Raw genomic sequence first — 25,312 nt, 5'->3', positions numbered from 1 at the left:
TGTTTATTCTTCTAAAAGTCCCTGGCCTCTGTAGAAAGACCCTAGAGTACGTTACCCATAGCCTTCTTTTCCAACTGCCTATTTTACCTTTCACCTGAACACTGTTTTCCTATCAGGAAACCCAGGAGATACCAGAGTCTTAGAAAAACACCACGTTCGTCTTCAATGACCCAGTGCCTCATGCATTACCTGGGACCTAACAAGTTTTAATAAGTGCTGTTGCAATCCGTGGCTGCTCATTTCCGTGTAACTATCATGCAGTTTGACCTGACTCATCATCACTTCCTGGAGACGTCTTATGTCTGCTCTCAGTTCTCAGTTCTCTGGCCTTTCGTAGACCTTCTGTGAAAATGAGGTCCCGTTCATACTGGGCCCTGGTGTAGACCTCGGGGTCCTCCTTTCCTGTTACACTGTGAGCTCTTTGACAGAGGATTCTCCAAGTACCTGAGAAGTTACAAGTGTTTACGAGGTTTGATGTACAGATCCTTAAATTTCAATGGGGAAGTTTTGGGGGAGAGGGCAGACAATGAAGGTGAGAGGTGTCTGTCAGATCGTGTCCCGAGTGCTGCGGTCATTTTTTTTAAATGGCATCCCTAAGCCAACAAAAATAGCTAAGCCTTCTGTGCATTAGGTAGTTTAGTTTAAATGAACTGTGCTCTGACAACTTATGGGATGGGTTAAATATATGCATAAAGAGAGGCATCGATCATAGCATTTTAGTTAATTCTTAAACAACCACTTCTATCTACTTGGGGCACGGTGCGACTTCTCCAATCTGGGAATCAGGCTGCCCAGTCTCGTTTTATGCTCTTCAATGATTTCCATGCATTTTCTTTCACTACACTGATTTCTTTTTCTTTTTGAATCATAGCATCTGCTGGAAACCCAGCTTCTACAAAGTTATGACATCCGAAGGCATGTAGGGAGAGATGCCGCTGACTTGAGACCACGTCACACCGGCAGTGAGCACAGCAGATGACCAAGGCTGAGCACTGTGGTCTTGCTCTGCGACAAGGGATTCTATCCTGCCCCACTTCTGTCCACGGGGCATCCTGCAGGTCCATGGTGGACAGGCTGAGAATGGAGAGTGACTGACTTTGACTTCTGGGTTTATAACCTAATGACGATATTTGACTTTGATCATTTTGCTTCTCTGGGTCTTAGTTTACTTATCTGTACAGTATTTCAGGTCTGTTTGGTTTTTTTTTTAGGAGACTTAAATAATAAGTAATAATAATTATTTAATAAGTAATAAATAGTAACTTGATAATCGAATAATAATTCATTTAATAATTAAATAAGTAATGGTTTATTTAATAATTAAATAATAAGTAATCATAATTTAGTCGACCTATGTAAAATATGTAGGACCCATGCCTGGAAGTATACAAAGTGGCTACTATTCTGAGTGGTAACATGAACCCCATGCCGTGCATTTGTAACAGAGACCAGTCAAGCACCACAAAGGATTACTCCATGTTTCCAGGGAACTGTCGTTTCCTCTGTACCATGTCCCATAGTTCTTCATTCGTAAAGATTTAATGACACTCTACTAAAATTCACTGTGTGATTTCTGTAAGTCAGGCGCTGCAGTAAGACTTTCCCATCCGGATGGGACTGACTACAGAACTGAGTTCCTCCCCACTGTCCCTTTTCATGGGACAAAACCAGAAGGCCAGTACTATCTCCACCCTAAGATCCTCAGGTGTTTTTCACTGCTGGGACTAAAATACCTGACAAGAGCAATTATAGGGGAGGAAAAGTTTACTTGGGGGCTCAGGGTTCCAGAGGTCTCAGTCCATGGGGAGCAGGCTCCATTCCTTGGGGCTGGGGGTGAGACAGAACATCATGGCGGAAGGGTGTGGCAGAGTCAAGCATGTAACGGTCAAAAAGCAGAGAAAGAGAGAGAGATCTCGGCTTGCCAAATACAAATATATACCCCAAAGCCACACCCTCCAGTTCCCACCTCCTCCATCTACACTCCACCTTCCTTCAATTACCACACAACTAATCTCATCAGGTGATTAATTCACTGGCTGGGTTCAGGCTGTCATCACCTGATCTTTCTTGCATTGTCTCCCACATGAACTTTGGGGGGCACCTCATATCTGAACCATAACCCCAGGTCTTCTCAGGTCTAAAGGATGCTGCACGGGTCATGGAATCAGGCTTGGGTCAGGACCTGGGAGAACCTAGATTGCTCTATTCTAGCTTCATCTCAATCACGGTGCTGACAACACCGTCAAACCTGCTCATCACCTTCTGACGCACAGACTTAAAGCAACTGGAGGAATTCTCCGGGCTGCTGAATATTCAATGAACCTCTTAAAGGACCCACTGCCAGACACATCACCTTTCTGCAGGATTCATCTATAAAAGGAATTAATGTTTTTTCCCCAAATTTGCTTGCCTTATGACTATTTTAAGAATGTTTGGAGGTTAGAACATGTTGCCTAGCCCACCATCCAAGGAAAAATAGATTGTATTGATTTCCTGCAGCCACTCACATCTCCCCATGAACTTAAGAGATCCTAAATCAAGAAGCAATTTTTGCCTTTTGACAATGATAGAGAAAGTACCTACTCTTTCCATAATGGCATCTCCTTTATGGTTTTTTTTATCAACAAACAAACAACAACAACAAAAAACAGAGAGGGATAAACAGATTCTTCTACTGTTGAATATGTTTTAAAGTCGATCTTTTAATAAGGGCAAGCATTTACATATCCTAAATCAAAAAACAATTCTGTTTTTCTGACATCATCACATAAAAAGATGATTCTTCTCTATTTTCTTCGTGAGATGAGGTTCACTGCCATTTTCACATACAGGATGTAGAAAACGCACACCCCACGCTCCCCGCTGAAGAGGAACACGGATCTCACGCGTACACACTTGACCACCTGCATTGGTCAAGCACCACACAAACATTGATCAGTAAAGGCTCCCTGACCAGGGAACGACTGTGAACATCAGCTACTGGTAGTTTAAAACTGGCTCCGCAGTGCCAACCCAGCTATAAACACCCTTACGTGAAAAAAATACACCAAAACGTTTATGCATTTAAAAGTATAATAAATAATAGAGGAGAGTAAAGGGGAGACATTCAACATAATTTTTTAAGAGTGTTTTCATCACCAAGCCGACATGCTGCCTTCAAAGGCAAAGCATGCATGCATAGGAAGAGAAACAGGACCCTCTTTGCTGACCATTCAGTTGGATCTCCGAGCCTCAGCACTCCAATGGGTAAGCCTAAGATAAAAGCAGGTCTCCTTTTTGTACATACAATAGTTTTTCTAAATCTGTTCAGAGGAAATAAATAATGTCTAAGAAATTATTATGTGTTCTAAATAGAAATATGTGTGAGCATAGGCCCCAAATAACCGTAGCCTTTTCAAAAGTCAATAGCAGTGAAAGAGCTAGCTCTAAACTTCGCGTTTAGAGTCGAAAATTATCGCCCCAAAGAGGGATTTCTTTCTTAAATTGGCAATTGAGAACCGCAGTAGATAATACCTTGCTCAAATTATTTTGACATTATAAAAAAAAATGTGTACTATAGGATCTGTTTTCTTTTTCGCCTTGGCAGATCTTAAACAAGAAAATTAACAATAATGGACCAGAGACTATTTTCAGAGTATTAACTTATTTTCCTCTGATATCTTGCATGCATTCACTCAATGGATCCTGTTTCTTTGGGAATGAGTATGGAAACCACAGATGCAGGCTTTGACTATGAAAATAGCAGTCTGAGTTCCTGTTCTGTGGTCTTGGAAAACTCTTCTTTTCTCTGGAACTCAGGGTCTCACTCATTTGGGATCAAAAATTGATATTCAATTTTTTTATAGTTTCCAATGTAACTGGTGTCTCCCCCCTTAAAATGATAAGATTAATTTATATGCCTTATTCCTTTTATAATTTGATTTAAAAAGAAGAAACAAAATCCTTCACTTTTGCCATCATTAATGTCCAGTTATTTCAGGTTGAACAGACTAAATGAACTTAAACAATCAGGTCCACCAATGACTGACTTTATTACGGTTTATTTAAATATCTTCAATGGAATTTATAAAACTGAAATATTCTGTTCTCCTAAACGTTTTAACAGTCTGTCTCATCAATATTAGAAACAAACCAAGAAAAAACTTCCCAAGTATTTAAATACTGTGTATTATTTTTATTAAATAGAGAAATGCAAACTTCTATTAAACATTTCAAAACTTTAAAAGTTCTTAAATTTCCATACACTTTTGAAATTGGACCCCTACATCTAAAATCAGTTACTTAATGACAAAATTAAAAATGCAAACACAAGGCTCATCCAGCAGAGGCTTCTCTGAGGCTGAAATAAAACAAGTTCTTTTGACGCCCAATGCACATAAGTGGTCCTAATGAATACAAACTTAATCCTAAACTGAACTCAAAGGTATTAATGTCATGGGTTTGAGTCATAGCCTTATCTCTACAGTTATGCTATAATTACCGGCCTCAAAGAGTTAGGCATTATTTTTTATTAGACAGAAATTTGAGAACGGAGTGTTGATGCTAAGAGCTATTTGCATCTAGGGTAACTTTCTGCACAATGCATAGATGCACTATGCATTAATTAAATTTATGATGACAACTGTTTGCTCTGCGCCCCAGCCTTCCAGATCAAGGATGGATTTGGGTGAGGGGGGAGAGAATGTTCTAGTTACTCTGTTAAATCATCTTAAATGACTTGATTTGGAAACCCTTTGATCCAAGTTACAACCCAAATCATTCTGTCCCCTCTGCCGCTGCTCCATTAATTGCATATCCATTTCATATTATTCCTATCGGGTTGGACTACAACTCGGATAGATATTTGTCTGACTTTGGGGGTCACGGCTCTAACATCATGCTATTTGCACAAATTAACACCTCGCATTAAAGCTGAAAGGCCACAGAACAAAGAGAAGCATCCTCTTCCCAAATCACCCAACACACCTGCAGCGTGGTTAAACATTAATAACCCACTCAGCTTTGATCACCATGGAAAACTTAAAATTCTGCGCCATTTCATTTTGATCTCTGAGAGGCCAAAATATGACTAATGATACATTTAAAGAGCAATTTAATTTCAAGCAGAAAAGTTGTTTTTTTTTTTTTTGCCCTCTCACTATATACACAATAAAAAGTGGCATCTTTGACATGAAGATGAATGGCAATGGCAAATGGTTGTTCTTGAACTTGCTATGGGTCAATAATATTCAGTCACGCTGTAATTAACATAGAGTTGAATTAATTGAAAACATCGTCCTCAAAGGAACAATGGAACTTTTGGAAAATGGGCTGTCAAAAGTTATAATTTTAAATGATTTTCTATCGATTGCAATGCTTGGATTATATAATCTATTTTATGATCATTTCTCTGACTTTCATGTGAAAAGTCCCTGTTTATCACCACGCTCAACTGAGCTACTCTTCCTGCTAATATTATTATGAGAGTTAATTTGATGTGTCAACTGCACTGGGCTACAGAGTACAGTGTCCCTATTAAACACTGTTTCTGCAAGGGTGTTTCACAATGAGATTAGCATTGAACTGTGCCCTCAGTAATGCAGACTGCTCTCTCCAATGGGGTTGGGCACCAGTCCATTCACTGAAGGTCTCCAGAGAACAAAAAGATACAGGAAGGGAGCATCTCTTCCCTTCCTGTCTTTCTCTGTAGGCTGGTATGACAGCTCTCTTGTGCCCTTACCCTGAGATTTGTGCCTTGTACTCTCAAAGATCTACGACCTTCTGAATTTCACTGGATTTACACTTATTCTTGGGTCTCTGCTTTGCAAAAAGCAGATTGTGGGACTTCTCAGTCTCTGTAATCATGTGAGTCCGTCTATCACGACAAATCTTCATTTACCTGCCATTATTTGTTCTGCTTCTGTTGAGAGCCCTGTTGTTGCCAAGGAATTCAATGGATTTTTTTATAGTTTGTGTAGTTACAGACCAGGAAGATGTATATCCATAAAACAAATAAACAAACAGACAAACAAAATAATCACACTATGGAAATGAAAATACACATGATACCTTTCATGGAGACAATGATATGCCAACACACACACACACACACACACACACACACACACACACCCCTTATGTATCTTCGGTTACTTTGCAACCTCCAAATTGTTCTGGCTAACAGGAGCTCAGAGAAATAAATGAAGCAAAAGAGGAAGTTCATTGGATAGACTACTAACACAATATTTATAACCTGATATAAAAATAACACTCAAGTCCACAGTATACTAAAAGAAACCACTTAAGAAATTTATAAAGGCTTCCGAGCACCGAAGGAAGTCATTTATATATCCTTGACTCTCTGTATGCATGTTGCTGCACCTGCTTTCCTCTTTGGTTTTTCCTCTCAAAGGTCAAAATCAGCACATTAGTCTTCCATGTTGATCTTTGTTCACAGCCAAACGAACTCTTCGCAAATCATAATACACCGAAATGAAAATGAATCTAACAGAAATGTCCTGTCTCTTGAGCTGCCTGGTCTTATTTAAATCTTTGTGATTTAAACAAATTGGAAATCCCAAAAATAATAACCACATACAACTTGCAGAGACAGTCCTGTGCCATGTGAGTCTTGGTGTGTGTGTGTGTGTGTGTGTGTGTGTACATTATATATATGCACATGCATAAACATCTTTTTTTTTTTCTAAGTTCTGGGATTGAACTCAAGGCCTTGCCCATGCTAGGTTTATGCTCCACCACTGAGCTCTACCTCCAGCCCTGGTCTTGTTATATTTTTTTAATAGGGATAAATAACATATTTATTTTATTTATTTTATTTATCCATAAATATTCAAAACAGGAAATTGAAAGACACCCCTTGCATTTTATTTTCCTCATAATAATTAAGCATAGGACTTTCATTTTACTTAATGCTACATAACAAATCATTCCAACAACTCATTATTTCTCAAAGTCTGCAGGCTCACTTGACAGTTCCCTGGATTCACCTAGGGTTCCTGATTTCACAAGTGGTACCATGCAATCTCCTTACAGGTCTTGGGGGCACACTCTTAGCTAGAGAGACCCTTTCCTTCCACATGCCCTCTCTCTTTGGTGTCTCTCCCTCCAGGGACTTTGGAGGCCTCTCCTCCGTAGGTTTTCTGTGTTCTCAGAAGAAGGAAGTAGGCTCTTCCTGCCTCTTAAATGCTAAGAATTGACAGAGTTTTGCTAGCACTATTTTTTATTTGTCAAAAAAAAAAAAAAAATGAGGGAACTAGATCTAATCAAGGAAAGAAAGCAGTACCAGTTTGTGAAGGAGGAAAAGACATTCAAATACAACACCCCACCTTTGGAGATTATCTTCCATACTAATAGTCTTATGTGTATATATATATAAACTAAATTTTTTGCTCAGCATAGAAATGTTAGAACTCTTATTATTTTAAAAAATATAATAATTTAGAAAAACATTCAGGAGCAGTTTTCAGAAGGATGTATCCTTATTTTTGTTATCCTTTATGTTTTTCAAAACTATTGCTTCAGACATTTTTCCAGACTAGCCAGTTTGTGCTTGTACTTTAAAAATTAGTGAAATCTTTAAATTTTAATTGGTAAAATTCTTTTACTCTCTTTCTTTGTTTCGGTTGACAACTGTGAAAAATGTCTAACAAGGGGAACGAAGAAAAAAAAATCAGTGTTTGTGAAATTCAAAAACAAGTCTGACTGGTTAGCAAAAGAGAAGAGACCTTCTTGAGATGCTTTCTTCCTGCTCACCCAGTTCCTCTGTGGCTTCCACGTTGGCCTGATGCCAAATGTTTGGGTGAGAAAAAAGGAACTTCTCTACGTGATTGACAGGATGAGTATTTCAATGAATGCATCTGGTTGTATTGCTTCGTGCTCAAAAAACAAATTTCTGTAGCTTCTCTGTCTCTTTAGGAATTGAACCAGAAGCTTCAGTGAGCTCCACATAGCTCCTGGTCAGGCTCTGGTACTTCTTCAGCCTCCTGTGACATCTGAAGCTTTGAGCCACCTGGACTTCATACATGGGTTTTCAGTCCCTAGTCCCCACCGTACCTCTTCTCAGGACCACTCCTTCTCTGTGAATAGGAGGTCTTCACTTGAACTAGACTTTGCCTACTCATTACTTATCCATGGATGCCTTCGCTGACTTTCCTTACATGGTCATTTTATGTTCTTAGAGCACCAGGTGGCTCTTCTTTGGGGCTCTAAGAAAAGTGATATTTTATCTGGTAATTTAACTTAGTCCCCTCTAAATTTTCCAAGATTCATGGAGACAGGGCATTGTGTCTCCAAGCCCTGATGCCCCGAAGAGAATGTAGGACATGGTGCATAGATGATCCAGGTGCATACTTACTGAATGAATGAGTCAGTCAATAAAACAAACAGCGAGGAGTTACTTGAGTACATAGGAGGGAACATATTGATATATTCCTTAGTAAGTACCAATAGTGAACATGTTCTCCAATGAAACACACACAAAAAAGCTACCTGAGTTCCTGAAGGAGACTGCTTAACACAACTGAAGTGGATTTATGAGTGAGCCAAAGGACCAGGTAGCAAACTCCAAACTATAAATACTATATTGTTGCCACTCACCACTCTTCCTTATTCTCCTCTTCCAGGGGAATAAGGCATTTGACTTCACCACTCCCTTGAGTGTTCTCTGTTAGCCGATGGAATCTGAATGGCAGAGATATGTAGGAATCACCTCTGAGCAGAAATGTTTAACCTACATGGCGGGTCTCTGGAACGCTCATAAAATCGTGGAAGCCTATGGGCATGTGAAATTGTAACACCGAGGTTTCTCAAATGGATTTCTTACATCAGAGATGCACACAGAGAAATCTTGGTCAATTCAAACTTCTAAAAGGTATAGGCAGTCTGTTGCTTCAGGATAATGTATTTGCTGTGGTTTGAATGGTGTTCCCCAAAGGCCTGTGTGTGAAACGTTTGGTTCCCAGCACTTCAAGCTGTTGGGAGCTGGTGGATCTTGTAGGAAATGGAGATAGTGGGAGGAAGCAGGTCCTTGGGGCCAGGCCTCTGAAGGGGACACTGGAATCCTAGATCCTTCCTCTTCCTAGATCCTTCCTCTTCCTCTTTCTCTGCCCATCCTCCTGAGGAGAACAGCTTTCTCCAGGATGGAATACCACCATGATGTGTTGAGCCAAAGGCCCAATAGCACAGAGCCAACCATCCATGGTCTGAATATCTAAACCCATGAGTCAAAAATAAGCCTTCCCTTCTTAAAGGTTGATTATGCCAAGTGTTTTGTTCTTTTGTATATTTTTTTCTCATAGTCATGAAAATCTGACAAACACAGCAGTAATGCCTGGTTAGTAAATGCCATTATATTCTAAACCAGAAATAAAACATATTGGTTTAATAGCCTCCATATTTTTTTTATTAAATACGCCAAAGAAAATATGAATATATTAAGCTCTAAATCAAACACGAACCGGTTTCTCAAACTGAGTGACAAACTCAAACATCTCATTTTTGTTATTTTCTTACAAATTAAAATAGCCTCCTATGGTGCCATTATAAGGACTCAAGTTCAAATTAAAACAGAATAAGTAGTTCTTCCTTGGGCTGAAGAAGCAAACTCTGTAATTTCACATTCTTTGGTGTAAGTGAAGAGGAAAATTGTATACACCTCACGTGTACTTCAGCTCTTGTGATTTATAACTGGTTTCTTAATCCAAATATGTTTTACACACCTAATCCATATAATCTATCTTGCAAACTCCTGAAGTTCGCTACTATACTAAATCCCTGAAAAGCACACAATATACATCACCCACCCAAGACAGATGAGAAATGCAATTTGTGGTGGCATAATAAATAACTTGTTAAGTTTCCTGATTGTTTCATTATGGAGTAGAGAAGCATGGCTGCCAAGGGCAGAAGACATAAATTCACATTTAACATTAATTATCATTTTAACATGGTGCTCTTTCTTACCCATTAGATTTAGATGACACTGTAAGAGCAGACTTGGAATGAACACAGATGTATTTTAAGTTATGTTTCGGAGTATATTTAAAACCTAATTCATTAAGCAAGCATTTATTGAGCCCCCAATTCCATGCCAGATACTGCGCTATGTGCTGAGACTAAAAAAGAGAAAACCAACCATAGTCCCGATCTTTAGGAAACTCAAAGAGTTACTCATTCAGACATTTTATGACCTAATGGACATGATAGGTTAAAAAATGGATTTACTTTTCAAAAGACCAAGAGCAATCATGGTGTATCACTCATTGTTATGAAAGTGTGTTCAGAAAGAACTGATTTGGCCTCAGGCAGCCCTCTGAGTTTGTAGAAACCAGGTGAGGGATGCCTGACTCCACTGTATACCTTGGGAAACTCAGAGTCCCAAAGCTGACAATACATTTCAGGAGGTTTCACAGTTAAAAAATTCAACAAGGTAAATACATAAACTTGGGGGAAAAAAAGTTTGAGACGTGGAAATTACGAGCCATCTCTTTGACATAAGATCAATTTCTTGAGTATAAGAAATATTGCGAAATCTCAAACAAATGTTAGATAATAATAATGGGCTGACCTTAAGAAGAGGAGCAGATGGAAAGGCAAACACACACTGTGGAACAATCAGTGCTGTATTTATGGTGGGGGGGAATGTTGATTTAGAGTAATATGGAAATCTGTTCTATGTGTGCATTTATTTTGCCAATCCAACTGGAGGGCATTTAAAATCAATAACGGTATTTACAAGGATGCAGCCAATGGGTATTCAACAGCTGTCTTAATGTTCAAGGGGGCATTGTAGATTTCTGATTTTTTTTTTTAATTTGTTGTTATTTTGTATTCCAGAAACTTAAGTTCCTCTAGGTCTTGAAACTTGACTTATTCCTTTTTGTATATTAGTACCTGTTTCATAGTACACAGAAATTTTTCACCAATTTGATAACTCCACAAATACTGATTGAATACCTATGAGTAATTAATTAATGATAGGACAATTTAGTAATACACACTGATACCTTTAAAAACACATCTCATTGGACATGGAAAACGTACTTAGAGAAATTTAAGAATAATCAAACACATATAAAACATTTAGGCACAAGGATATACGCAATAGTATTATTCATAAACAGCGAAAGGCTAAATAGCTGCTGATAGGTTATTGATCTGAATAAATTATGGGACATGAACCTAGAACAAGATCCTTAAGCTTTGGGATGATATTCGATGATGTTAACTACGCTCATGATACATTGCTTTAATAAATATTATAAGACAGACCCTATATGCACACTCATGTTATATTTTAAACACAGAGTGGTACAATAAAAAGCAATGCATGTTTTTCTTTAACTTCCAAATTCTGTATGATAAATGTATGTGACATTTTTAACTTGAAAACAGTTATTAAAATAAAATATATTCTGTTTGTCATCGATTTTTTTCCATCTGCTATTTAACAAACCAAAGAAATGTAGTTTGCAAACTTTTTTTTTTTTTTGGGTACTAGGGATTGAACCCAGGGGCGCTCAACCACTGAGCCACAGCCCCAGCCCTACTTTGTATTTTATTTAGAGAAAGGGTCTCACTGAGTTGCTTAGTGCCTCAAGGTTGCTGAGGCTGGTTTTGAACTTGCAATCCTCCTGTCTCAGCCTCCAAAGCCGCTGGAATTATAGGCATGCACCACTGTGCCCAGCTTAGTTTGCAAACTTTGAGCACTTTTCTCCATCTTAGTGAGTCCACATTTACTTGTTGAAGTTGAGTATCATTCAGGCAAGGGATCTAGGCCAAGTGATTAGAAAATTCTGTGCATACAATATGAGTTCCTATTTTTGGTTAATCTGCTATTTTTGAGGCCAATTCTTTATCTTTTGGATAAGCTATAATGTAGTATAACACTCTTAAAATAGAGGGATAATTATTATCTGCAAACATGTGATTCTGTTTTAGGTAATCCTTGTGGTATTTCTCACTATGAAGGATTACTCTGTTTGAAAAACTCACACAATTAAATAATTAATAGCTTATAATGCTCATTTCTTAGGTAAGATAAAAAATGAAGAAGGTTAGCCATGATTATTCTACATAATTAAAATTCACTGACAAGAGAAATAGAACACATATAAGATTTTTGAAGTACAAGAAGAGGGTTTCTCCCTGTTTTATTCACAACTGCATCCTCAGTACCTAGAATAATATCCATAAGATGACAAGGATTCTGTGGATATTTGTGAGATTAGCAAACTACTGAAAAACATGTCTATTATGAACCAGGTACTAAACATACAAAAAGGAGCAAGCCAGGGTTCTAACCCAGGAAACACTCAGAATCTGGGGAATAACACAGACACAGAAATTTCTAATAAAATAAAGAATGACACAAACTTCCACAAACACAAGGCACGGAAACAAAGCTTCAAAAATGTCAATATAAGACAATAATGATAAGTATGATTTTCAACTATCCCTCAAAATGATATTGACAGACTTCAGAGTTTTGAAATACCATGTAGCTGAATTTAAAATGACTTTTACTGCAGCTTTATTATTGATATATTTTCTTAAACTATTTTCAATGTTTGTCATTCATAATGCTATATATTTTTTAAAAATTTGTTCTAATTACACATGACCATAGTCAGGATGCTATATTATTAACCTGAATTAACCAAAACATTTGAATGAGTTGAAGACAATTTCCTCTATGGAAAGAAAGTCAAGAAATAAAGAAAATAACATTCAGGAACCCAGACTCTATGCATAAAAATATTCTTTAGGATATAACCAACATATTTACTAATCTTGAAAAATGTACTGACACAAATTGATTTGACTGTTGTTCCATAGCCACTAGAGGTAAAAAAAAAAAAAAAAATCTCTGGCATTGTGTGCATCAATGTAAGGAAACTTCTGTTTGACCTTCTATCTTAAACTGCACGTGGCAACGAAGACATTTCTCTTCTGATCTTCTGTTTCTCTTTGTCTCTAAGAAAGGTGTCTCTCTCACTGAATGATCACTCTCTGGATCTACAGGATGCAAGAGGAAGCTAGAGAACTCAGCACTGAGAAAGCTTCTGCCACCTAAGTGTCCTATATCTTGACAGGGGGCCCTTGCAGTACTGCTCACATACCACATAGGCACAGTAGGTACAAACTAACAAACAATAAAACCATCTCTCCAAAATATACACATTTCAGCCCCCTGTGCTAATTCTAAAAGAGGTCTTTTGAAAAAAAAAAAAGTCTACGTCTGCATAAATGTCATATTCAGCATAACAGTTAGCATTACAGATTCATAACTGAGAATGTCTACAAGTTTGGTAATGAAATTAAAAGCCTAAAAAATATTTTTGTTAAAAAAAAATCCTTCTATCAATCTATGAAAATGGTAATCTTTCATTCCAACAAAACTTTAAAATCTTTTTTTAAGTTTCCCATTCCTCAGGCTGAAAATGAGCAGCGAATCTGAGTTCTGATCTCCTCTTTCCTTGGTTGTTGAGTCCGAATGGGAAGACTGAGAGAAGCCAGAGAAGGAAATGATCTTTTGCTAAGAGCTCTATTAAAACAAATATAGGATACTCTTGCTAGTCACACAGATTCTGCAGGAAGCTTCATACAGACCTCCTCATACATCCCCTTTAGACGTACACAACCGAGATCAGCCAAATAAAATGAAATGTTAGATCGCAGACAAGGGCTTTCAAAATAAGACACCTAAATTCTTCCAGGAGCTCCACCTTATTGGCCTTTTACACATGAGTGACACATGACTGGGAACTTTTCACCAAGTAACTGATTTACATCTTACTTTCTTGTTCTCAAAGTAGATACTTTTTAACAAATGAAGAGATTTTGAAACAACCGTGCAATATTCTCAACCCTATGCAGGAGAAACCATCGAATGGAAAAAGGGTCTGTGTAAGATCAGCTTGTGTAGTGTCCTTGAAACTACTGTGCTAAGAAAGCTTTTGAACGATTGCATTTAAGAATTTGCACGTGGGCTGGGGATGTGGCTCAAGCGGTAGCGCACTCGCCTGGCATGCGTGCTGCCCGGGTTCGGGTTCGATCCTCAGCACCACATACAAACAAAGATGTTGTGTCCGCCGAGAACTAAAAAATAAATATTAAAAAATTCTCTCTCTCGCTCTCTCTCTCTCTCTCTCTCTCTCCCCCACTCTCTCTTAAAAAAAAAAAAGAATTTGCACGTGGTTAAACATAAAGAATTAATACAGCTGTAACTCCTAAAGAATATCTAAACAAATAATATCCATTATTCAGCTTTCCTAACTAAATTATTGTTTCCTAGCTTATTCTCTCAGTAGATAAACTGTTCTTTTGGCCTAAATCAAGAATTATAGTAAGTTGTCATAATGCTTACAGAACTAATAGAAAGATAGAAATAACTGGCTTTAACTCCCACCCCACACACCAGTATTGGGGATTGAACCTTGGACATTCTAACACTGAGCTAAATCAGCTACATTATTTGTTTTACTTTTGATACAGAGTCTTACTAAGTTGCCTACACTGGCCTCAAACTTGAGATCCTCCTGCCTCAGCCTCCCAAGTAGCTGCAATTACAGATGTATACCACCCACCCAGACCAACTTTAGCCATTTCTTATGAGATCCTATTCAAGAGGCTTAACAATATTTTTTTTAAATGAATGAGTATGATGACCTGGAGAATTATTTTAAATATGAAGACTAATTTCTGAGAAAAAATCTTCGTTTAAAACCTTTTAAGAAACTTCAGACACAAAGTTTTAGAATGATCATATGCTTTCACCTCTAGAGCACCCATGTACCCAAAGAAGGCTAATAAAAGAAATCTATGAAGCCGTAAGAAAAACAGAAAAAAAAACAACAACAAAAAAAACCCCTGCAAGATAGAAGGTTTGATTACTTCCAGGAGGGGAAGAAAAAGTAGATGGGAAAAAAACTCGAGTGAACATAAAATTGCAAGGAAGGGCAGGGGGTCTCTACAAGACAAAGGAAAGACATCTGCACCTCCAAACACTTGGAAATGCTACGCAAGTATAACAAACCCTTTAGAGAGTATAAAAGATCCCGAGTTGGAAGTGACAGGAAGAAATGCTTAGCAGCCCCAAAATGCACAGGAAACTTTTTCTTGATCTTTGGGATATGATGTAGCACTTGGGAAGACTGCTCATAGTCTTACTTTCACAGCTTCATAGATCTGTCTATTTACTCTGGTAATTTTTAAGAAATTCTCTTGATTCCTTTATATCCATCAATTTATAAATATATATATTTGAGTTGTCTTAAGTTCATCCCTTTCAGCCTTGACAAGTTCCTATTCTGTTTTTCTTTAACTGTGAAAACTTTTCAGGTATCGGTATATTTCAAACTTGCATCTTTTACACCCTTTTACTTTCCCCATCAGGAATATGTATTCAGTAATACCATCTTCTGCCTTTAATGAATGCTCCATGTTTAAATATTTTTCTTTCTTTTGCATCATATTTTGTGTGATTTCTAGTTTTTAATTTTATACTTTCTTTTTTAGAACATTTTTAAATTTCCATGGCTGCTTTTTGATATTCTCCGGCTATTCTCTTCATGCCTAAAATTCCTGTTCCATTCTTCACCTCTTCCAAACACAGGATAAGGTTCATTTTGGAGTTAGATTTTGGTTGTTCGACTCTTTTCTGCGTCCATTGGTCTCACAAGATAATTGGAGGCCAAGAAACTCACACAGAAAGTAATCCAAAGGAGGGGAGCAGTGTGGAGTCAAAGGGAGGGATGGCTACAGAGAACACCCAACTCAGACACAGAAAATGCACACTAACGGTGAACCCGTCCACAGACACCCAGGAAGAATGAGGCACCAGGAGGGAAATCCAGCAGAAATGAATTATGGAGGGGTGTGTCCCCCGACGCAGAAAAGAGTAGAACAACCAAAATCTAACTCCAAAATGAACCTTATCCTGTGTTTGGAAGAGGTGAAGAACGGAACAGGAATTTTAGGCATGAAGAGAATAGCCGGAGAGTATCAAAAAGCAGCCGTGGAAATTTAAAAATGTTCTAAAAAAGAAAGTATAAAATAAAAAAAAAAAACTGGAAATCACACAAAATATGATGCAAAAGAAAGAAAAAATATTTAAACATGGAGCAGTCATTAAAGGCAGAAGATGGTATTACTGAATACATATTCCTGATGGGGAAAGTAAAAGGGTGTAAAAGATGCAAGTTTGAAATATACCGATACCTGGAAAGTTTTCACAGTTAAAGAAAAACAGAATAGGACCTTGTCAAGGCTGAAAGGGATGAACTTAAGACAACTCAAATATATATATATATAAAAATTGATGGATATAAAGGAATCAAGAGAATTTCTTAAAAATTACCAGAGTAAATAGATCTATAAAGCTGTGAAAGTAAGACTATGAGCAGTCTTCCCAAGTGCTACATCATATCCCAAAGATCAAGAAACAGGATATGCAAACATATTTAGGAAAAAAAAAAAAAAAAACCTTGGTCAACAATGAGTTCCCTAACCAACCACGGTATTATTTTAGCCTATAAACAAAATAAATTTCAATGCGTCAGTTGTAAGGGAACTTTAATACTATTTCTAGGATGACTTAGAAATGTAATTCGATACACAGGAAAGGGATTCAGAAGATGTCCCAAAGAGGCAAGAAGAAATGGTGGATCAAGAACTCGGGAAAATACGTCATAAAATTATTCAACTTTGGCAATAATGTTTGGGGCAGTTTAAAAATATATGTTGGAAGCATGAACATTGGGAGAAAGAGCTGGAAAGAATTTTTGATAAATTAGCATCCTTTTTGTGGGGGAAGATAGTTTTATTATCTTTGGTCTTTATTAGAAAACAAAACGTGTGACACATGTTAACATCTCTATGCTCAAAAAAATTATAATGAGGAGGGTATGTAATTTTTAAAGTAGTAAAACTGGGAAAAAAGTGAATAAAAATGTTGAATTGATTTAATAAAAGAGAGTAAAAATTTAAAAAATAAAGTATAAGGGGCAAGAAGTGAGCCAAACTCTATTAACAATCATAACAGATGTGGATGAATTAAGCATCTTTTTAAAGGCAGATTCTGAGACAAGATATAATGAACTTGAAATTGTGGACACAGCACAGTACTGATATTGTCTATAGAAATTAAGCTTCCATGTTCTCAATATAAGGTATAAATGGAATGTTGCAATACTGATATAATAAGTATGTGTCAAAAAAGAGATTAAAGTTTAATATTTAGATTGCAAAACAACATAACCAAGATCTATACGTATTTTCATAAATACATAACAGTGTACATAGTACAGTATGCAAAGAATTCAGCAGATTATTTTCAGTATGATACTTTTTTATAATTTAAAAACAATATTTCATGCAGACACACACATAATAAAAAGAAATCAAATAAATGCAAACAATTCATGATAATGAAGAAGAACAAACTAGAGAAAAGTACAAAGCAGGTCCCTGTTACATCAGTATGGTTATTTATTTTTATGAACAAGAAAAAAAAAACAGTTAACATCTGATAACATTTAGCTTGGGTAACTATTTTTAAAAAGATACTTTAAAATTTTTTTAGTTATACATGGGCATAATATCTTTATTTTGTTTATTTATTTTTATGTGGTGCTGAGGATGAAACTCAGTGACTTACACATGGGAGGCAAGTGCTCAGCACTGAGCCACAACCTCAGCTCCAAGCTTTTGGTAACTCTGAGTGGGGGAAATTGGTCATGATAAAGTTGCTACTGACCTGAATATTTAAAACAGCCTACTTCAACAAAAGTGACACATGCGATTTGCATTACTGCTGCAAAGTTTAAAAACTTAAGGAACCATTGAAACTGTGTTGGAAAAGGGTGAAAAATAATGAAAGATAGGAAAAACAGCCTATCTTTGAAAGTTGAAGCCAACAGAAATGATGCTAAATGTCTACATCCTGTCACAGAAGTCAAAATAGATTATTTAAATTTATAACTGTGACTACAAGGAAAATATTGTAATAAAATAAGGGAAGTGGGACTTGGCATTGATGGGAAGATGTTTATGCTTTATTTTCCTGTAACTTCAGATTTTATTATTGTTGTTTCCAGATGCATATATTACTTGGAGACAAGGAATATTTTAATTTAGAAAAAAAAACAGAAAAACACAATAAAATCAGAAAAGAAATTCAGAAGCATGCTGTAATAGTTTTCTCTGGAAAAAGAAATCTATGGCTTATTTTTTCTTAAGCTTGTGTGTGCATTGCTTTTATAATCCGAAAATTGAATAAACCTTCTTTCTTGAGCAGGTCCAATTACTTCCTGTATACAGAAATACCATTTCTATTTTTTTTAAACTACATGGATCCAAAGGCCAGCATCTCTAAATCTTTTCACCATGTTCCCTGAACTATATTTTCATTTCCAATTATGATATACTCCAAATTTAATTCTCTACTAAATACCCCCATACAATTGATTAGATGATGATTATAATTTTATTCTTTTCAATTGTTTTATACTATTTTTTTAACCCAATCGATCCCAAAGCTCAGAGTCAAATGTGATAACACTAATATAAACAATGAACACACAGGGCGCTTATGAATCGCCAGCTTTTCCTCCTAGATTAGCCCGTTTAGTACAATGAAGTAAATATTGTTGTCATCCTTTTATAGATTGGAAACAGGGAGAGAGGACTAAGCTATTCTGTATAGATATGGGGAGGTATGGATACCGTGGAGGTATCAGAGCTCAAGCACTGGCTCCAGAATATTTCCCTTATTCTCCTCCAACTCAGAGAACAAAATTTGTTTCACCAGTAGGGTATTCAATTTTCTACCTCATAAGATTAAAAAAAAAAAACAAAAACCCAAAACCCTAATTATTTTAGTGCTTCTTTTAAGGATCACGATAACCCATGTAATTTCATTAATTCGTTTACTCATATATTTGGAAACCTCTTCTGTATGAGTTTCATACTTAAGTCTACATTTAAAAAAAGGACCCAGGTCAGCAAAATTTTGATTTGTATTGTGATAATACAAATGCACTTGCAAATTACTTTAGGATTTATTACAAGACAGTTAAGTGAGCCAAAGGCATCATAATATAGACAAGTAGGAGATGCTAGCAGAAAGCAGGTCCAGGAGCTGGTCTTTCCTCTGATACAGCTGGTGTCATGCCTGTACCATGACAAATCTCTCATACCCTAGAACACATACATCATGCATGCATACTCAATTATAACTAGAATGGCTTTTGTCAATGAGAATAATGAAAAATAATAATTTTTCTAATGAAACCTTCATTTGGTGAATTGCTCTAAGCTGAAAGATTCCTACCTAAAGCTCATTAAATAAAGAGATTCTTATTCATCTCCCATTCTACAGAAACAATGAAGGGAAAGAAAATGTTCATGGTGGGAGTGGTCAGGATACAAAAGCAAAACAAAGCAAAAGGCCATCTGTCTTCAGTGATTGCTCTCACAGATACAGAGGTGAGAAGACTAAGTTATGAGAGCTGTAACTCAACAGTGGATTAATCCATTTGCTGAACTGATGATTCAAAATGACTAACTGGGTGGCAACTGTATGAGGTCATGGCTGAAGGAGGAGGGTCCCTGGACATGGGACCTTCTCTCTCTGTCTCTGTCTCTTTCTCTCTCTCCCTCTGTTCCTTGGCTACCAGGAGGTGAACAACTTTCCTCTGCCATGCTCTTCCACCATGATGTTCTGCCTCATCTCCAGCCTGGCGTGAGGAAGTTGGTCAACCATGAATTGAACCTCTGAAATGCTGTGCTCAAAATAGTCTTTTCTTCCTCCAAGTGGTTCTGGTCAGGTATTTTGGTCACAGTGACAAAAATGTAACACAGTATGTCTAGAACACATAGACTCCTGTTTTAATGGCTTCTCTATAAATTATGCCAGTCACTCAAAGACAAGCGAGACAGTGTCTCTCATATTTGAGAGAGGAGATGGCCATTTGACAATTCCAACATTTTGGAGAGCAAACTTGGTTAAGACTCTAGATACTCTATCTTAACATTTCTACCACAGACTCCTAACTCCATTGTTCTCCCACAAATACTTAACTTCATTCCAAAATAATATTTAAATAAAATATTGAAAAACACTTGAATCCTTTTCCTCCCCACTATTTCATAGATTTTATTTCTTTTGGAGCACCTTGAGGTTCACATCAAAATTGAGCAAAAAAAAAAAAATTAGAATTACCTTATGTCTCCTACCCTAACTCATGTGTGACCTCTCCCACCATTGATATACTAATCCAAAATGGTAAACTTGTTTAACTTGATAATCCTACATTGATGTTACGATCACCCAAAGTTCATAGGTTCTATTAGGGTCACCCTAGGTTTTGTACATTTTATGCATTTGGACAATTGTATGCATTTGGACATGTATCTACCACTACAGAATCATACAGAATACTTTCAGTGACCTAAAAAATCCTCTAGATATCACCTGTCCATCTGTGATGCATACACTTTGAAGAATAATGTAGTCAAAAAACATAAATCTCAAAGAACAGATATGATTTTGAGAAAGTGCTTAGAAAACTACAATTACATAACCATAGACATCTTTATTTTTTTATTTTATTTTTTTGTTATTGGAGAGTGAACTCTGAGGCACAATACCACTGAACTACATCCCTAGTCCTTTTTAGTTTTTATTTTAGGACAAGGTCGCTCCAAGTTACTGGGTATCTCTCTAAATTGCTAAGCTTGTTCCTGAACTTGGGATCTTCCTGCCTCAGCCTCCTGAGCCATTGGATTACAGTTTTGTACCCACCCATGCCCTGCTTACAGAGACTTAATATCTTGAAAGCATAAATCTTTCTGCACATATTTTAAAACAGAAATTTTAGTAACCAAAATAAAATATAGGGAGCTAAGAGAAAAAACACAATAACAATTATAGAGGAGAATGAACTTTTTAGAGATGACAGTTACATTCGAAACAATAATACATTATTAACTACTAAAAAAAATCATTGCTAGGGTTGTGGTAGACTGGGTTCAGAATATAAAACACAATGAGCAGCAAAAGTATAGTAGTGAAAATGAGTTTGGATAATATGACATATGTGTAAGATAAACAAATGAGGTCCAACATGTCTGTAATTGGTGATCCTACAGAAAAGAAACAGGCAATATTAACTGTTAGCCCATAACCTGGAACATAAGGCCCAAAGAACTAGTACAAGGTTAAAAAAAAAAAAGTCCGAAAATAAAAGAATCTTAATTTAAAAGGATAAACATCCAGAGAATATTGATGAAGACCACAACTTGTGACAAGAAAAGAAAGTAAAGAATCATGGGAACATCAAAAAAAAAAAATAAGTCACATTCAAGGATGGAAATTTCAGATGCACCTAAAATTTCTGCGCATCTTTCAATGTAAGAAGGGTCCCCAGCAATGCATACAAATACTGAAATATTTCTGGAAGGAAATGTTGATTCCCAAAAGATTACCAATGGAAGAATATGCAGTTGACACTCAGAACAGACTGTGCATAAGGTTAAAAAAGAAAGAAAGAAATATTCAGGCACCTCTGGCTGTCTGTTTAGCGGCAGGGTAGTACTTACCTAACGGAAATTCTGCAACCTAAGAAGGTCATGGTCAATTGCGGGGCGAATGTTTGTTGGTAAAGATGATTTCTTTCAAAGTTTAAGTCACAGTCTAAACTAAGTCTATGGGAATTAAGATAAATCCTATAAAGCTCAGCATCGTATCGTGGTTACTATAAAGCTTAGTAATTGAAAACTGCTAATGGAATTTGAATTCAGGAGGTATGGGGAGGGCTCCATAGTTATCAAGTACATGTGCTGATTTATTTTACTATTATAGAAAGGACTTATTAGAGATTGTTCAATACCTCCATTCGGATCTTTTTAAAAAAATGACTAAACTGTTAATGATTTTGTAGTTTTGGGTCATAACCATAGAGTTATTTTTCTGTAACTAATATCTCCTTTGGAAAGAAAAATAGCAGAAATTTAGCAATTTTTGAGTTTTATTTCAGATAGTTTTAAGGAAGCTACCTAAAATTAAATATTATAGGTTTTAAAATATAGGATGAAGATAACATTCTTATGAAAGAATGTTTGTCTAACACTGATTATGCCACCATGTTATCTAAATACTTCTTACTCTAATAATATATATATATATATATATATATATATATATATATATATATATTATAGGAAATAATTTTTGCACAAGTACCCCCGTTTTTCCTCTTTCCCTCCATCTTATTAGCTGAATTTAGGCATGATGATAATTTACAATATTTTGGGTGATGGAATTTACTTTTTGAGCTTTTATTTGAGCTTGAGTTACTTAAAGAGTTTGTTATGCTACTGTGTTCTAATTGATACGCCATTACTATAAATAAATAAGCAAAAATTTATTACCACCCTCCCATAAAAATTGGAAGAGTTTCAAGTTTACTTTTATTCCACTGAGCGTTTTCGCTTATTGAAGACCATAAATATATAATCAGGTTTATATCTTACATTCTTTTCATAACATCATTATCCAAGCTCGGACTCACTATGCGATCATTTTTCTCAATGACCAAGTGAATTTGTCTTCATTAAGGAAAGTTAAACAGAAATTTTAAAAATATGTTCTGGGACTTTGCTAGAAATGTACAAAGTAAGCAAAAGCCACACAATTGTTCCTAAATAATAGATTCTTGCATTTTCGTTTTCTGCTAGCATGGGTGAAATTCTCTCTCATCGTAACATACAAAGCCTTATGTAAAAGTTTCTAGATCTGAAGTCTTTGGGCTGCACACCCATGATGATTGCTAAATAAATAAATAAAGTAAAAAGAAAAAAAAAACACTGAAACATCCCATTGTATCAAAAATACAAGGACTCTGTATTTCTGTTTGATGCACAGATTGTGCCAGCCCACATTTTTGTGGGTATAATGTTTGTTTTGTGAAAACATATATATTTACATGTGTGTGCATGTGTGCGTGGGTGTGTGTGTATGTGTGTGATAGGCGAGTGGAGGGGCAGAAGAGAGAAGGCTTAAATATTTTCTTGGATTACTACAGTGCACATAAATTGGTGAAACCTTCCACCACAACAACAGTTTTTAAAGATGATAAACAAACCCAGCAGATAAAAGAAAATTGTTCCAATCAAGCAATTCAGTATTCAACATATGGCTCTTCCTTTTACAGATATCTTTGAAATACATTGTCCCTGTAGAATTAGATTATGAAGACCTCATTTTCCAAATTGGTTCTGTGTGATTCTACTGTTCTGTCCCCCCCCCCAACCCCAACACCTCCCTGCCTCAAAATAAGTTCTATTTCAATAGGCGATGAATATTTCTCATAGGACATAGTCAGGGTGCTGATTATTGTCACATAAGTTATTTTCATGTGGAGCTGCAAGAACTATACATTCCAATTCCCCCCAACTCCTCCAAACCCTCCATGTACAGGCATCACATGAACATAATGGGTTACATACATGTGGCTCATCGCAGAACTCTTCAAAGTTTTGTTCCCAACTCGTCAACTTCAGAAACTTTTCATAAAGTATTATGAGAACCTCATGCTGATAAGCTTGACTAATGCAAACGCTAAAGGGGATTCTAGAAAGTATTACATCGATGCTGGATTTAAAAAAAAAAAAAAAAAAAAGCCAGACAAAATTTGGTGAGCCTGTCTGACTTCCTGTCTTGCTTCTTTACCTTTACCAAAACCTTCCCCCAGGAAACTTTTATAACCCTTCCTGTAAATCCTTCATGGGCACCATAAACCGCACCCCTCTCAACCCTTCCATGGGAGGGAAAGAAAAAAAAATTAGCAATCACATTTTCCCATCTGCCGTTACAGAAAGGGTGTGTAGCCATCTGAAAGTACCAGAATTAGCACTGTCATCCGGTCTTGCCCATTAGTTTTACTGCAGCAAAGACTATTGAAACACAATGTTATACCTGTAGTCTCTTTCCCTGGGTTGGATCCTAACCTCCCCCGAATACAGATTCAATACGTTTTTATTTTCTCTCTCTCTCCCAAGGAATAAATGCATTTTAAGCATCAGCATCACAGAAACACAACATCAATAAAGCAGTCATTTCTCCCCAACCCCAGATTTTTTTTTTTTTTACCTGTTATGCTAATACAAAGACATCGAAAGGAAGGGGAAAAAAAAACTGCAGCTTGCCCGGCAGTATTCTCATTGCAGCAGACAGCACAATTTAGTACTTACAGATCTTCCCAGGGAAATGTCTCGGGATCTTTACAATTTTTCTGCAGAACTCTGTTGCAAGCCCTTAGCCAAGCATGCTGTGCACCCAGGCAGAACCAAGCCGTATGGAATGTCTATGCAGCTGGGAGATAATGGGACCTCTTTTTCTCAGCTGGGACTGCAAGCCTTTTATCCACAGAGTATTGCGTGGCTCCTGTCTGGTCTTAGGCATGAAATACGCTCCTCTCTTGCTGCATTCCTGACGGAACCCAGACAATTAGTTCTTGAGGCACATGTGCAACGCTCCCGTTTGGAATATTCAGAAAGAAAATCCTCCCTGCGTGGAGAGCCAGCTCTGTCTTCCTCATCCTTCACAAAATCAGAGGGTTGCTGAGATCTGCTGCCATTCCAGAGGCATAAAAGATTAAATTCACCCTCCTCTTTCTTTTGAGTAGAGACAGTCACTCCTGTTGGGTCATCAGAAAAAAAAAAAATTTCTCTTATTGAAAACTGGGTCAGACTAACTACTTATTAGGTTTCCGACAGGAAAGGAAGTCATTCATTTTTCTCTTCCTCGGGTTTCACTGCATTGTCATCTGCAAGCAGAGATTAAGCTGGTCAAGGGTCTGCCCTGATTTAGACTGGATTCAAACACAAGCTCTCTGAAGCATGCCAGGAACTCCCAGGGCTAGTTAGAGTCAAGAGAAAAGGGAAATAGAATCAAAGGATCATAGGCACTACCTAAAACCTTTATAAATCACATTTTTAAAATAGAAGGCTCCTTAAAGACAAGAAAGTACACAAAGTGGAGTCAAACAAAGCCAAAGAACAAAGCTGGTGTCACAAGCAACGTATTTATGATCTCCAAGGTGGAGGACAAGGGTGTATGGGTTTGTATGAAAGCTCTATATTAAAAAAAATAAATTAAAAAATGAATGCTCTTTGTGTTTCTACGTGGAACCCTCCAAGTAAACTTTATAATATGTGTGGGTCTTGTTTGTTTTTAAGGGACTAACTGCTTGGGAAAGAAAAGCTAAAAAACATAAAAGGGACACACATGCAAGATACTAATACATGCAAA

At 36.8% G+C, this 25,312-nt stretch overlaps 1 protein-coding gene across 3 annotated transcripts in view; it reads right to left on the bottom strand.

The window, feature by feature from the left end:
• Cntn6 (contactin 6) overlaps nt 1-24,938 on the bottom strand; it is a 287,218-nt gene extending 262,280 nt beyond the window's left edge. For 2 of the 3 annotated variants that reach the window (XM_015495120.2, XM_048787026.1), the window contains exon 1: nt 24,253-24,895. The gene's annotated coding sequence lies outside the window, so the exon portion shown is untranslated. Of the gene's footprint in view, nt 1-24,252 lie in introns of all 3 variants that reach the window. The other variant, XM_048787025.1, reaches the window with a different exon arrangement.
• Between the last annotated feature and the right edge of the window lie 374 nt (nt 24,939-25,312).

Source organism: Marmota marmota, unplaced genomic scaffold (assembly GCF_001458135.2).
Source record: "Marmota marmota marmota unplaced genomic scaffold, marMar, whole genome shotgun sequence".
NCBI lineage: Eukaryota > Metazoa > Chordata > Mammalia > Rodentia > Sciuridae > Marmota > Marmota marmota.
Note: the sequence above shows the minus strand (reverse complement) of the source record. Positions and strands in the feature narration are given on the sequence as shown.